We start from the raw sequence: 15935 nt of genomic DNA, 5'->3' as shown, positions 1-15935 counted from the left end.
TTGAAGGAGAACACCAAAGTGCCCAAAAGGATTCCATCCTTTGACATAGATGGGTTTCATCCTATGTCCAACATTTCTTGACGGCTAGCATTAGTCCACCTCCAAGTGAAAATGTGGATCAATCCTACACTATAAGAAAAACTCTATTTAGCGATGGAAAAAAAACCATCGCAAAGTGCCATCGAATTAGCGAGAGAATGATATTTGTCGCTAAAATATCATTTATTTTCGATTTTAGCGACGAAAAATATTTTGTCAATAATCCGTCGCAACGTAGCAACGGATTAACGATGAATATTATGCAGTCGCCATATCCGCTAAAGCTTAGCGGCAGATCAACAGCAGACCTATTTTGTCGATGAGTCATCGCCAAATAGTGACGACTTAGCGATGAAATTTTGTTGCCGCGAATCCGTCGTGAATTTCCCCGTAAATCCTTAATTTTTTCCCCTTTCTTTCTCTTTTCTGTTTCCTCTCTGCCGCGTCTCCCGGGCCCGCACCCCGTCCCGCCGCCCGTCTCGCCGCCTCTGTCCCTCCTCCTGTCGGCCTCCTATTGCCCCACGGCCCGCCGGTTGTCGCCCCCTTCATGCCACTGTTGACCCCCGCTCCCCCCTTCCACCCTCCCGTCGGCCCCCGGCCGACCTCCTGTTGCCCCACGGTCAGCCGGTCGTCGTCCCCCTTCCCGACGCTTGTTGACCCCCGGCCCGCCTCCTCCCCCCCTCTTCGGCAGCCTTGTCGAGCCCCTTTCACCGTGCACCCGACCTAGGCCGACACCCCCGTCTGAACATCCACTTTCTCCCTCTTTTTCGCTCGTGTTCCAGACATCTCTGACGCCTTTATCCCGTCTTCGGCGACCTCGCAGGTAACCCCCTAGCCCGCCTCCCTGTATTGTATTGTATATTTATGCTTTGTAGGTATGTTGTTGAGCCAAAGACACGTGATGCTTAGTGCTAAGCATCGCATGTGGCTAAAAATATAATGCACAATTAAGTAAATACTCGTGGTGAGTAAGTGATGTAAGTGCATCACATGTTATTTAATTTATTGGATGCAATATTTTTTTGTTCACACACTCACATAGTTGTGGATATATATGATTGTTTTAATGGAGTTTGGAGATCATGCTGAGCATGATTTTAATGTATTAGTATAAGTGTTCTTATTTTTTGAGTATTGATTTCTTGCTCAGCATGGTAGTAGTTAGTGAGATATTGGAGTATGTTTGTTGCAGGTACATGTTTGATATATGTTTTGATATGAATGATTTGAATGTATTGCAATGTTTGATGTTTCTGTATCCATGCTTGCACAAAGTTATTTTTCATTTGATTATAGCATTCATGTAGAATTGTATCATGAATTTTTTGTTCAAATGAATGTATCCTTATATGTAATGTGATTTTAAATTTCTAAATATCATCTTGATGTGTATAAATATGATGTGATGGTGTATTACACACGAAAAATCTACATATTATTAAAATTTTCTTTTAATTGGTGATGATAATATCTGTAATATTATAGGACAAAATGGCTGCAAACCGTGAATGGATGTATCGTAAGATAGTTGATAATGAGGTGTCGCATGAATATATGAATGGTGTTGACAGTTTTATTGAATTCACAATAGCAAGTATCAGTACAGTGGATCCCACCAGTCGGATCAGATGCCCTTGCACGATGTGTAAGAAAAATCAATTTGTAGAACCTCATGACGTTAGACATCACCTATACATGAAAGATTTTGTTAGTGGTTATCAAAATTTGACGCTTCATGGTGAAGAATTTTGGAATAATTTTGACGCTTGGGTAGATGTGGTGCACGATAATTCATATGTGGATTTGATATTTGATATCGCAAGACCAAAAATGGGTTATGTTGTGGGACATAGTGATGCACCAACTAGGGTAGAGGAGGAAGCAACAAACGATGCAACTAGTACATTTTATGACTTACTTAGAGATGTTGATGAACCACTGTGGAATGGTTGCGAGAGTCATATTATCTTGTCTGCAGCTTTTCAACTACTGAATTTGAAGTCTAAGTTTAATTTAAGTCAATCATGTTTTGATCGTCTGTACTCTATTGTGAAGAATATGTTGCCCAAAGATGAGAAATCGCCACAAAATCTCTACCGTGCAAGGGTTATGGCTAATGCTTTAGGTATGGGGTATCAAAAGATAGATGTTTGTCTCAATCACTGCATGTTGTATTTCAAAGATCAAGAAAATAGCAGATCGTGTTCATTATGTAGATATTCTCGGTTCAAGCCAAAGACAAAGAGAAAATGTAGCACAAGGTCAAAAGAAGTGTCATATAAGTCACTCCGCTACTTTCTTCTCACCCCTAGATTGCAACGTCTTTATATGTCTTCGATGACAGCTAAACAAATGATATGACATGTAAATAAAGTTTGGCATGATGAAGACAAGATCACACATCATATTGATGCAGAAGCTTGGAGGCACTTTGATCGTACTCATAAGAACTTTGCTTTGGAAGTGAGAAATGTTAGGCTATGTTTATGTACAGATGGATTTAATCCATTTGGGGGTAGATCAACCCCATACTCGTGTTGGCTGATATTTGTCACCTCATACAACCTACCTCCAAGCTTAGCGTTAAAATCTTTTCTTGTCTCTATTGATCTCTGGTCTGACGTCTCCGGGCCAAAATCTTGATGTATATTTGAGGCCATTGATTGCTGAACTGAAAATATTATGGGATGACGGTGTTCTCACATACAATACCCATAAAAAATAAAATTTCAATATGAAGGTTGTTGTTCTATGGACAATCACTGACTTCTCTGCATATGGTATGTTATCTAGTTGAAGCACACATGGGAGGTTAGCATTTTCGTACTGCATGGAGAATACAAGATCGTTTAGATTGACGCATAGAAAAAAGTCGTGCTGGTTTGATTGTCACTGTTAATTTCTACCCAGCGATCATCTGTTTCGACGATAAAAGAATTGTTTCGAGTAGGTACAACTGAAATTAAAGGTCCACCAACAAGGTTGTTTGACATAGAGATTTTAAGAAGATTGTGATACTTTTTATGTTGACTAACATATACTCGTAGGCCAACGCTCTTTATTGGATTTGGAAAGGATCACATTTGAACAAAGAAATCTATATTTTGGAAACTACCATATTGGCCAACCTTATTTATACAACATAATTTGGATGTCATGCATATAGAGAAAAATGTGTTTGATAATGTGTTTAATACAGTAATGAATATGAAAGAGAAAATGAAGGATATATAATCCGAAGGCACTTATGGATTTAAAAGTGGTATGTAAAATACTAGAATTGAAACTCAAAGAGTACAATGGCAAAGTACTGAAACCAAAGGCAAGGTATATGCTTAGACCAGATCAAGTAAAGCTTGTATGTCATTGGTTGGGACAATTGAGTTTTTCAGACAACTACGTTTCTAACATTGCTCAGGCTATAAAGATGAACGAGGAACAGTTATATGGGTTGAAGGGACATAATTGTCATATCATTATGCAACGGTTGATACCCCTAGCATTTTATGATATGTTAGACAAACCTATATGGGGGGTATTGTCCGAGTTGAGTAGATTTTTTAGAACATTGTGCGCAACAAAAGTTATAGTATCTGAAGTAAAGAATTTCAAAGAATCTGTCGTAACTACTATTTGTCAGCTAGAGAAGATATTTCCACCAACATTTTTTGATGTTATGAAACATGTGATCATACATTTGCCATATGAACTTAGGGTTGGTGGACCTGTGCAATATCAGTGGATGTACCTATTTGAAAGATATATGTTTATTTAAATTTTTCTTTTCAATTCTATTAAGAAATTTATTGTAATCCAAAATGTATATTGTTGACATATGCATGTTTGATCTAAAAAAAAAAGGTTCAGAATAAAGCAAAAGTAGATGGTTCTATTTGTGAGGCGTACACCTTATAAAAGATTTCAAATGTCTCATCTATGTACTTTGAAACTCACATTCCAACACATTACACATGTCCACCTCGTAATGATGATGGAGGACATTTAACTGTAACTGATAATTTGTCTATATTTCAACCACTTGGGCGTGCATTTGGCAGTTGGCGGTCAAGACTCTTAGAAGATCGAGAGCAAGACGTAACATAAATATATATCCTTTTTAATTGCTCAACAATCAGCCCATACTTCGAATAAGTATACTTAATACGTAAAACGTGCGTATTTCGCACTGATACTTAGGTATTCTAGTTAGCTTGATTTTGATCATGAGACAAACTCTCTTATCCAATTGAAAGTGAAACTTGAAATTCCACTAGAGGGGGGTGAATAGTGAAATATGATTATGATCGATAAAATAAAATAATTAAGCAATAAGGCACAACACATAAAACACAGAAGTTATACTGGTTCGGTCAATATCCAGACCTACATCCAGTCCCCAAGCAAACCACTTGAGATTCCACTATAACATCCGAGTTACCGGATAAATAGTACAACACCCTCTTCCCAAGAGGTCTTCTTCTCTCAACAGAGAAGGGGCACACCCTCTTCCCAAGAGGTCTTCTTCTCTCAACAGAGAAGGGCAACACCCTCTTTCACAGAGGTCTACTTCTTTAAACAAAGAAGAAATACAGTGAATAACAGAGTTACAATACTTCCTATAGAACCTTCAGAATGATATGAATGCACGAATGAAGGATTCTAAGAATGTTCTGTTTGTCACTCAGAGGATACTCTTTGTCAAAGAGCTGGACTTGACTTTTTCTCTTTTCTTTCTTTTTCTTTTTCTCTTTATTTTTCAAGGCTCTCTTTTCAAATCACGAATAGAAAATTTTCTCTTTGTAAGCTCACACGTCTATTCCATTCCCCTGTTTGAATAGTTTATTTGAGTGTGTTTATATAGCCTTTAAAAAGTAGTCGTTACATTTTGGAATTGTAACTTTTTGAAATGTGAAATGTTATGTCATTTCAAAAATATCTTTTAGAGAAGATTGAGAATGCCTTTTTCCATAAGAGTAAAATAGAGGGTACACTAGTCGTTGTATTGTTTTTAGGTAATACATATTTTATGTAAAAAGTCTATTGCTTACAATAGTACATTGAACGTTGGGTTGTAGTTTTGTCTTTATTCTAATTAATTATTTGAGGTACATTAGTACTTCTTTACTTTAAATGAGTGTAAGTACTATGAGTGCTTTGAGATATTTATTTATACATAGTCATGTCAAGTGTATTCTTTATGTAGTGTATTTCAAAGTCTCTAGAGAGAATGAGGACCAAAAAGAAGGTCGACATTCTTTGGGAAGGATATTTAGAAAGGATTTGTTACAGAAGGCATTTAATGCTTTGTAGAGAGAATGATGACTTCAAGTAAGTTGACATTTTATGGTTATGAGAAAAAGTAACTAGAGTCCTTTAAAAAACATATTTTATTTGTTTTTCTTTTGTGTAGCCGATTTATGTTTTTGTCTTCTTCTTGTATTAAGAAACATTTCATTAAAGAAGATAACTAAAGTCTTTTCAAAAACATATTTTATTTGTTTTTCTTATGTAGTCGATTTTATGTTTTTGTCTTCTTCTTATAAAAAATATTTCTTTAAAGAGGGAAACTAAAGTCTTTTCAAAAACATATTAAATTTGTTTTCTCCATGTAGTCGATGTTATGTTTTTGTCTTTTTCCTACATTCCTTTTTTCATGTTGTCTTGTATATAGTACAAGGTACAATTATTATATGACAAAATATCTTTTTCATGAAAGGTTGTAAGAAGGTACAATTATTAGTTTTCAAAAAGGAGCTTTTTGAAACTATCGTATACTTTTATGATATAGTGTTTATGAATGAGTATGTAATATGCAATATGCAAGTTTCTGAAGGTTCTGTTACAAATGACTCTAAAGAAGAAAAAAGTCTTCATCTTGAGGTAGCTGATCTCTTCATTTGAACTTTAGGAAAGCATGGCTCATCAAGCTTTTTCTTCAAGGAGTATGATTGCACCATAGTTGTACTTGAACAGGGAGTCTCCATCCTTATTGGGTGAGATATTGTTGCACCAAATACTCGTTAGATTTATGGCAAAACATATTCAGTCATAATAGAACATTATTTCAAGAGAACATATTATCATATCTTATAAAATCAAATGAGACAGTGTATCATATTATGTGACATCAAAACTGAGTTTCTCAACATTTTCCCCCTTTTTTATGATGACAAAATATGCTCCCCTTGTCAAAAAGACATTATGCATAGAAATAATAATATGATAAAAAAAAGTGAAATAATGTTTAAAGAGAGAATATTTCTCCAATAATGGAGACAGGTTTTCTCCCCCTTTGTCATGGACAAAAAGGAGGGATCAGAGTAAGAAAGTTATTACAGACCAAATATAAAAGGAATTTAAAAGTTATTATAAAAAAATGAGTCTATCTCGAAGGTGGAGAAGGTGAAGGTGGTCGGTTGGCACGATTCCGCTTGCGAGTCTGCTGCAACAGGGCTTGATTACGAAGGATTCGATTCTGAGTTTGCTCGATATCCATCATAGCAGAAAAGTAATTGAAGGAGGACATTGAATCTGCTTCATTAGAGCCGAGCATATGCAGGGACCTTAGATTGAAGGTGGTACCATCGAGGACTTGAGAGGGACGGAGAATGACTTCGTTGTGAAGTGGTACATGGAAGTATTTGAGAATGGGAGTTATAAAACACCCAAAAAGAAGAGGCTCAAATTTCTGATAACGAATAAAGAGGTCGAAAAGAATGGATGACCAATTTATCGGAAGAGAAGAAAGGATTGCGTAGATAAGAAGAGAGATTTTTCGAGGAACTAATCCCTGGCGGGGACGCTTGGGATAGATGTTATGGAGAAGAATCTGGGCAAGTAGCTGAGCATGAAGTTGGAGATTCCTCATGTGCCACGGAAGTTGGTAGCAGTTGGTGCAGAGAATTATTTTTCGAAGTACCGATCGGTCGATTGGTACTATGGTGTTAAGGTCGGTACCGTTGGAAGGTAGGTTTAGAATTCTACCCAGGGCGGAAGCATCGAAAATCATCAGCTGTCCTCGAACTTTGCTGGTGATTGAGGTTTGTTCATGATCAGTAGAGAAGTTGGTATAAAACAGTCAGACTAGTTCGGGATAATAGGCAGCTGGGGATGAAGATCCTATGAGAGGTTTGAGTTCAGGGAGATAGGTGTCTAAGTCGAAGAACATGAAGTCGTCAAAGTTGATCAATTTTCCTTCATGAATGAGGCGAGAGCAGAGTGAGTTGTAGTTGTGAAACAAATCAGGATACCTTAGATCAGCGGAGGTGATCACATTGGTAGAGGAGGAGGCCATTATCGAATGTCTTGAAAATAAAGCACTAGGAGAGAAAGGAGCTTGAACCGAGAGAAAGTTTGTATAAGGATAGAAAAGTTCGAATGGAATGGTAAGAGATGAACCAATTGATTAAATAGAAAGAAGAAAATAATTGTTGAATGACATTGGAAGTGAGTAATTTTTAGATTTTAGTCAAATAAGGAAATCCGTGAGTAGTAAGTTAAGAGACTTGTGAATGACAAATCAAATCAATGTTTGAGGATAGTGTATTATATTAGATTGAGGAGGACATAGTTATTGAAATATATAGATTTTACTATGGGTGAGTTTATCGACTAGTGAGAGAAAACATTAATAGAGTATGGGGTGTCATGTTGAATAAAAAAAATGATTGATCTTAAAAATAATGGCCTAATAAAACAAACAACTTGTTACTCAATGTGGAGGGATTCTAAATTCGTGAATGGAGAGTTAAAGACATAACAAAATGATGTGGATATCTAGAGAGGAGAGAAAGAAAATAAAGGACAATATTTACTTGATTTAGATATGACATAAAGTAGAGTTAGAATAAAGGTTTGCTTGGAGACAAGACTTTAAAGGTTCTCGATTTTAGAGGGATATACAATAAGAGAGAGGCAAGGTCACGGATGGAAAGAAAGGTCATAGGGTGATCATGTGATGTGTACTTTGAAAGATATGACATTTTAAAGAAAAGAGTGCCTTTTTAAAAAAAATGTTTCATGATTAATATTTGTAATTTTTATGAGTATACGTGGATATGAGAAGGACACATTTTGACTTTGACTAGTGGTAAGAGATATGATGAGACAAGAAGGAGAAAGAGTTAAAAATATATAAGAATTTAAATAAGAATAGACATGGAGGAGTCGGATTCAAAAATGTATAATAAAAAATGTATTCGAGAGATGAAATGAGGAGACAAAGAAATATTTATGAATGAAGAGTAATAAATGTGAGTTGTCATAGAGAGAAGTGAGATGACATATATGGATTTTTGTGAAGGATAAAGAAGTAATAAAAAAAAAGATTGATGAAAGACATAAAGTTATGATTGATATGAATTATTATTTATATTCTTAAAGAAACTCGACAAGGTTAAGTTTTAAACAAGAGTTGACAAGAATGGAGGCTTAATTTGTATGCGAAAGAGATGATAATAGATAGTTTGTAGGGCTATGATATAACAGATGATATAGTAAAAAAAACAATTTACATGAGAATATAGCAACTAGATCTTTTAAAGGAACTAAATAGTCATTCGATTTTAACTAATGAAGAGTATGAGTTCTCATAAACTAAGTAGGACCATTTATCGTAAGAAAAGTTTTTATAAAAGGACAAAAATAATAAAGGAGTTGAGTGATGTAAACATTGTTATGATGACTTTTAATATAATTAGTTTTTATGGATATGAGAGAAAGGAGATAGAACAAGGAGTTATAATGGATGTGTACTTGAAAGATGACAAGTTAAATGACATAAAGAATGAGTCTTATAAGAATACGTGAATATGGAAACTTAGTTTGACTAACTAAAATCGATAAGAAGGAAAGCAATTTAAAATAAGATTTAAACAAGACTTATAAGAAGTATTATAATAAGTGTGATTAATTTATAAGTCACTTAGTTTGCATATTCCTAGTTCTCTTCTAATTCATGTGAAGTCTTCATGTTTTAATGGTTTAGTGAATATGTCTGCTAACTGTTGATTAGTGGGTATGAATTCTAATTTAATTTTGTTGTTTAAGACTTGTTCTCTTAAGAAGTGGTGTCTTATTTGAATGTGTTTAGTTCGTGAGTGTAAAATAGGATTCTTAGATAGGTTTATAGCACTCGTATTATCACAGAAAATAGTTGTATTTTTAAAATTTAAACCAAAATCTTTTAAAGTTTATTTCATCCAGATGACTTGAGTACAAGCTAGGCTAGCAGCAATGTATTCGGCTTCAGTAGTTGATAATGATACACAGTTTTGTTTCTTACTGAACCATGATACTAGTGAGTGCCCTAGCATGTGACATGTTCCACTTGTGCTTTTTCTGTCAGATTTACTTCCAGCAAAGTCAGCATCGCTGTATGAGATTAGATCAAATGTAGAGGATTTTGAATAGAATAATCCAAAATCAACTGTGTCTTTTAAATATCTCATTTTTTTTTTACAGCTTTAAGATGTGATTCTTTTGGATTTGACTGAAATCTAGCACACAAGCAAACACTAAACATTATATCTGGACGGCTAGCAGTTAAATAAAGAAGTGATCCTATCATACCTCGATATACCTTTGTATCAACAGACTTACCATCTTCATCTTTGTCCAACACAGTAGTAGTGCTCATAGGAGTAGATTTTGAAGCAGTTGAGTTCATGTTGAATCTCTTCAGAAGTTCACGAGCATACTTAGATTGATTGATGAAAACTCCATCCTTGGTTTGCTTAATATGCAGTCCAAGAAAGTAGGTGAGTTCTCCCATCATACTCATTTCGAATTCATTCTGCATGGACTTAGAAAAATCTTCACAGAGAGTGCTGTTAGAAGATCCAAAGATGATGTCGTCGACATAAATTTGAACAATTAGGGTATGATTATTCACTACTTTGACAAATAGTGTAGAATCTGCTTTGCCAACGGAAAAACCAGTTTTTAATAAAAAGGTTTTAAGTCTTTCGTACCAAGCACGAGGTGCTTGTTTTAAACCATATAAAGCACGTTTGAGTTTAAAAACATGATCTGGGTATTGTTCATTTTCAAATCATGGAGGTTGTTTTACATAGACTTCTTCATTTATAAAATCATTTAAGAAAGCACTTTTAACATCCATTTGAAATAATTTGAAATCCATATAGCTTGCATATGCTAAGAGCATTCTAATAGATTCAAGTCTAGCAACAGGAGCAAATGTTTCATCAAAGTCAATACCTTCCTCCTGGTTGTATCCTTGAGCTACTAGTTTGGCCTTGTTTCTTATAACATTATCTGTTTCGTCTAGCTTGTTTCTGAAGATCCATCTTGTCCCAACGATTGGATGATCCTTTGGTCTAGGTACAAGATCCCAAACGTCATTTCTTTGGAATTGATTCAGTTCTTCAGTCATGGCTAGCATCCAGAACTCATCAATGATGGCTTCATCAATCTTCTTTGGTTCAAGTTGAGAAATGAATGCCATGTTTGCAATCCGTTCTAACTGAGCTCTAGTTTGAACCCCCTTTGTTAGTTCTCCCAAAATCTGCTTTTGAGGATGATTTTTGATATCGACAAAGGTTCTTTGGTGATCATCTTCATTAGACTTAGCTGTGTTATCTAAAAATAAATCTGTACTTTCAACATCATCATCATTAGTTTGTATATGAACAGATTGATCAATAGATTCACAAAAACTAACATGCATAAATTCTTCAATAGTATTATGACTCTTATTGAAAACTCTGTATGCTTTACTATGACTTGAATATCCTAAGAATATGCCTTCAACAGATTTAGCATCAAACTTATCCAGGCTATCTTTTGTGTTTAGGATAAAGCATTTACATCCAAAGACTTTGAAATAGTCTATTCTTGGAGTTCTGTCATAGAATAGTTCATAGGGAGTTTTATTTAATAAGGGTCTAATGAGAACTCTATTTGTTATGTAGCATGCAGTATTAACAGCTTCTGCCCAAAAGGATTTTGCAAGATTATTGTGTTGGAGCATAGTCCTGGCAGATTCCTGAAGGGTTCTATTCTTTCTTTCTACTACACCATTTTGAGAGGTGCAGCTCTAGGAAAGGCAAAGTTATGAGAAATACCATGCAAGTTACAAAAATTTTCAAAGAGTTCATTTTCAAATTCTCCTCCATGGTCACTACGGATATTAACAATAAAACACGATTTTTCGTTTTGTAATTTTTTACATAAGATTTCAAACTGACAAAACGTGTCACTTTTGTTTTTCAAAAATATTACCCAAGTAAATCTTGAGTAATCATCTACAATGACAAAAGCATATCTATTATGATTAAAGCTAGCTACCCTAGAAGGACCAAAAAGGTCCAGGTGGAGAAGCTCTAAAGGTCTTTACTTGAGATGACATTTTTTGATTTGAAAGAAGATTTTGACAATTTTCCTAATTGACATGCATCACAAAAATAATCCTTTTTGAAAGATATGTTGGGTAACCCACGTACTAACTTATCTTTAGCTAGTTTAGACATGTATTTAGAATTGACATGGCCCATTCTCATGTGCCATAGATGTTGAGTGTCATTATTAGCTATGAGGCAATGTTATGTGATGTTTTCTAGGTATAGTTCATATATATTATTCTTTCTTATACCTTTTAAGATGATGTTTTCATTGGTGTCAGCTATGAGGCATGCATCATGATTAAAGCTAACATTATAACCTGTGTCACACATTTGACTGATACTTAGTAGGTTATGTTTTAAGTTTTTAACAAGGAGAACGTCTTTGATAAGAGGTTTGTCTATGTTACCAATATTTCCAATACCAATTATCAAACCTTTGTTGTTGTCTCCAAAGGTGACGGTTCCTCCTTCTTTATGATGAAGAACAGAAAAAAGGTCTGGATGTCCTGTCATGTGCTTTGAACATCCACTATCTAGTATCCATCTGTTCTTCTTCTTTGGAGCCTGCAAAACATTAAGTAAATCTCCTTTTTGGTACCCAATCGGGTCCTTTTTTGTTAGACTTTGGAACCCATATCCATTTGGATTTGGGTTTGTCTATCTCTTTAGAGGAGTTAAAAAGATTATCATTATAATACTCCTTATTTGGTTCAGATGAACTTTTCATAAACGTGGTCTTTTGATTTATACAAGAAGGTTTTTTGAAATGAGAATAGCCAATACCATTCTTGTAAAAGGAGACCTTCTGAGAGGATAAGAGTTTATCCAAGTTCTCTTTACCTTTAGTAAACTTGAAAACCGTTTTCATGAGGTTCTCAGTTTTACTTTTTAGCTCTGAAATTTCTACTTGCATATCTTTAGTTTTGGAGCTAGTAGAAGAAATTTCAGACATAAGCAAAAGATTTTTCTTTTTTAACTCAGAATTTTCACTGCTGAGTTTTTCATTCTCTTGAGAAAGCTTTAAATTTTCAGATTTTAAAACTTTATTTTTGAAACTCAATTTTCTAGATTCTTCAAATAGTTCTTGAAAAGCATCTAGAAGTTCTTTAAAGGGAAAATCAGATATTTCACTTACCGAACTTTCGTTTGCCATGAAGCACATATTTGCAGTTTCGGCTTCATCATCACTTGACTCTTCACTAGTGGATGGTTCTGAATCATCCCATTGAGCATGCAGAGCCTTTTTCTTGAAGAACCTCTTCTTTGGTTCCTTAGTTCTGGACTTTCTTTTGAGAAGGGGACAATCACGTTTTAAGTGGCCTGGCTTATTACACTGAAAGCACATGGGATCTTCTTTAAGATCTTTTCTTTCCTTGTGCCTGTTTGGAAGCCGGTTCCTTCTCATGAAGCACTGGAATTTTCTGGTAAGTAGCGCAATTTCTGATTCTTTATCTGAGTCTTCATTCTCAGATAGGGCTGGGAAAGCTAGAGTTTTCTTTACTGGTTGCTCTTCTTCCCTTCTTTCTTTCATGTGGACTTCATAGGCCATAAGATTGCCTATTAAGTCGTCCAATGTAAGTTTAGATAAATCTTGAGCTTCTTCAATAGCAGTAGTCTTTTTCTCTCAATCAGTTGTGAGAGATCTCAAGATTTTCTTCACCTTTTCAGTCTGGGAATATGTTACACCCAGAGATTTCAGGTCATTGGTGATGTTGGTGAATCTGGTAAACATCTCTGTGATGGGTTTATCTTTGTTCATTTTGAACAACTCATATTTTCTAACAAGAGATGATATTTTGGCTTCTTTTACTTTGTTGGTTCCTTCATGAATAACCTCCAAAGAATGCCAAATGTCATATGCAGATTCACATATAGATATTCTGTTGAATTCATTCTGATCAATGGCACAATAAAAGGCATTCATAGCCTTTGCATTTAGGTTTGCCATTTTCTTTTCTTCATCAGACCATAAGTTATAGTCTGCGGATGGAGATGTGTATGGATGCTCAACAATTTTCCATACAGCAAAGTCTATGGATTTGAGAAAGATATCCATTCTGCACTTCCAATATCCATAGTTGGAGCCATTGAAGAAAGGAGGACGAGATGCGTGTTGACCTTCAATATCACGAGCATAAGAGGTAGATGTCATTTGTGCTGGAAGACTTGTTACGTCGAAACCAGCAAACCTGCTCTGATACCGAATGAAATTCCACTAGAGGGGGTGTGAATAGTGAAATATGATTATGATCGATAAAATAAAATAATTAAGCAATAAGGCACAACACATAAAACACAGAAGTTATACTGGTTCGGTCAATATCCAGACCTACATCCAGTCCCCAAGCAAACCACTTGAGATTCCACTATAACATCCGAGTTACCGGATAAATAGTACAACACCCTCTTCCCAAGAGGTCTTCTTCTCTCAACAGAGAAGGGCAACACCCTCTTTCACAGAGGTCTACTTCTTTAAACAAAGAAGGAATACAGTGAATAACAGAGTTACAATACTTCCTATAGAACCTTCAGAATGATATGAATGCACGAATGAAGGATTCTAAGAATGTTTTGTTTGTCACTCAGAGGATACTCTTTGTCAAAGAGCTGGACTTGACTTTTTCTCTTTTCTTTCTTTTTCTTTTTCTCTTTCTTTTTCAAGGCTCTCTTTTCAAATCACGAATAGAAATTTTTCTCTTTGTAAGCTCACACGTCTATTCCATTCCCCTGTTTGAATAGTTTATTTGAGTGTGTTTATATAGCCTTTAAAAAGTAGTCGTTACATTTTGGAATTGTAACTTTTTGAAATGTGAAATGTTATGTCATTTCAAAAATATCTTTTAGAGAAGATCGAGAATGCCTTTTTCCATAAGAGTAAAATAGAGGGTACACTAGTCGTTGTATTGTTTTTAGGTAATACATATTTTATGTAAAAAGTCTATTTCTTACAATAGTACATTGAACGTTGGGTTGTAGTTTTGTCTTTATTCTAATTAATGATTTGAGGTACATTAGTACTTCTTTACTTTAAATGAGTGTAAGTACTATGAGTGCTTTGAGATATTTATTTGTACATAGTCATGTCAAGTGTATTCTTTATGTAGTGTATTTCAAAGTCTCCAGAGAGAATGAGGACCAAAAAGAAGGTCGACATTCTTTGGGAAGGATATTTAGAAAGGATTTGTTACAGAAGGCATTTAATGCTTTGTAGAGAGAATGATGACTTCAAGTAAGTCGACATTCTATGGTTATGAGAAAAAGTAACTAGAGTCCTTTAAAAAACATATTTTATTTGTTTTTCTTTTGTGTAGCTGATTTATGTTTTTGTCTTCTTCTTGTATTAAGAAACATTTCATTAAAGAAGATAACTAAAGTCTTTTCAAAAACATATTTTATTTGTTTTTCTTATGTAGTCGATTTTATGTTTTTGTCTTCTTCTTATAAAAAATATTTCTTTAAAGAGGGAAACTAAAGTCTTTTCAAAAATATATTAAATTTGTTTTCTCCATGTAGTCGATGTTATGTTTTTGTCTTTTTCCTACATTCCTTTTTTCATGTTGTCTTGTATATAGTACAAGGTACAATTATTATATGACAAAATATCTTTTTCATGAAAGGTTGTAAGAAGGTACAATTATTAGTTTTCAAAAAGGAGCTTTTTGAAACTATCGTATACTTTTATGATATAGTGTTTATGAATGAGTATGTAATATGCAATATGCAAGTTTCTGAAGGTTCTGTTACAAATGACTCTAAAGAAGAAAAAAGTCTTCATCTTGAGGTAGCCGATCTCTTCATTTGAACTTTAGGAAAGCATGGCTCATCAAGCTTTTTCTTCAAGGAGTATGATTGCACCATAGTTGTACTTGAACAGGGAGTCTCCATCCTTATTGGGTGAGATATCCTTGCATCAAATACTCGTTAGATTTATGGCAAAACATATTCAGTCATAATATAACATTATTTCAAGAGAACATATTATCATATCTTATAAAATCAAATGAGACAGTGTATCATATTATGTGACATCAAAACCGAGTTTCTCAACAAAACTGAGTGGACGCATTCAAAGATGTTGGCCAACTTACATATGTAATTCATCTTTACTCTCTTATTTTCAATCATGACCATCAAAATCCTATTGGTTATTTTATTTTTAAATTGTTTATCACACCTGCTTTGTTGAAAATTTTTATTTAGAAAAAATAACTTTGTAAAGAGTTGAAGACTTAACAATTGGACTATTGAAACATTGTTTAATCAATACATTCAGCATGGTCCATTTACTAGGAAATGAACTTTTAATCAAGTGGTTTCAGCATAAATACATGATTTTATCAAATATGAATGTTTACACATTGCGGATTGTTGAATTTTGAAGTCCTTAAAAATCCGATTATACAATGTGAGAAATCTAAAACATGTTGTTTGACTAAACAAACCAAATAAATCATATTCGTAGAACTTTATCTGGAAAAAGAAAATCAATAGAACGTGTTGGAAGAATGTGTTTCTACTAAAGGATGTGGTACA

Source organism: Nuphar pumila, chromosome 17 (genome assembly GCF_984573655.1).
Source record: "Nuphar pumila chromosome 17, dmNupPumi1.hap1.1, whole genome shotgun sequence".
Classification (NCBI taxonomy): Eukaryota; Viridiplantae; Streptophyta; class Magnoliopsida; order Nymphaeales; family Nymphaeaceae; genus Nuphar; species Nuphar pumila.
Note: the sequence above shows the minus strand (reverse complement) of the source record.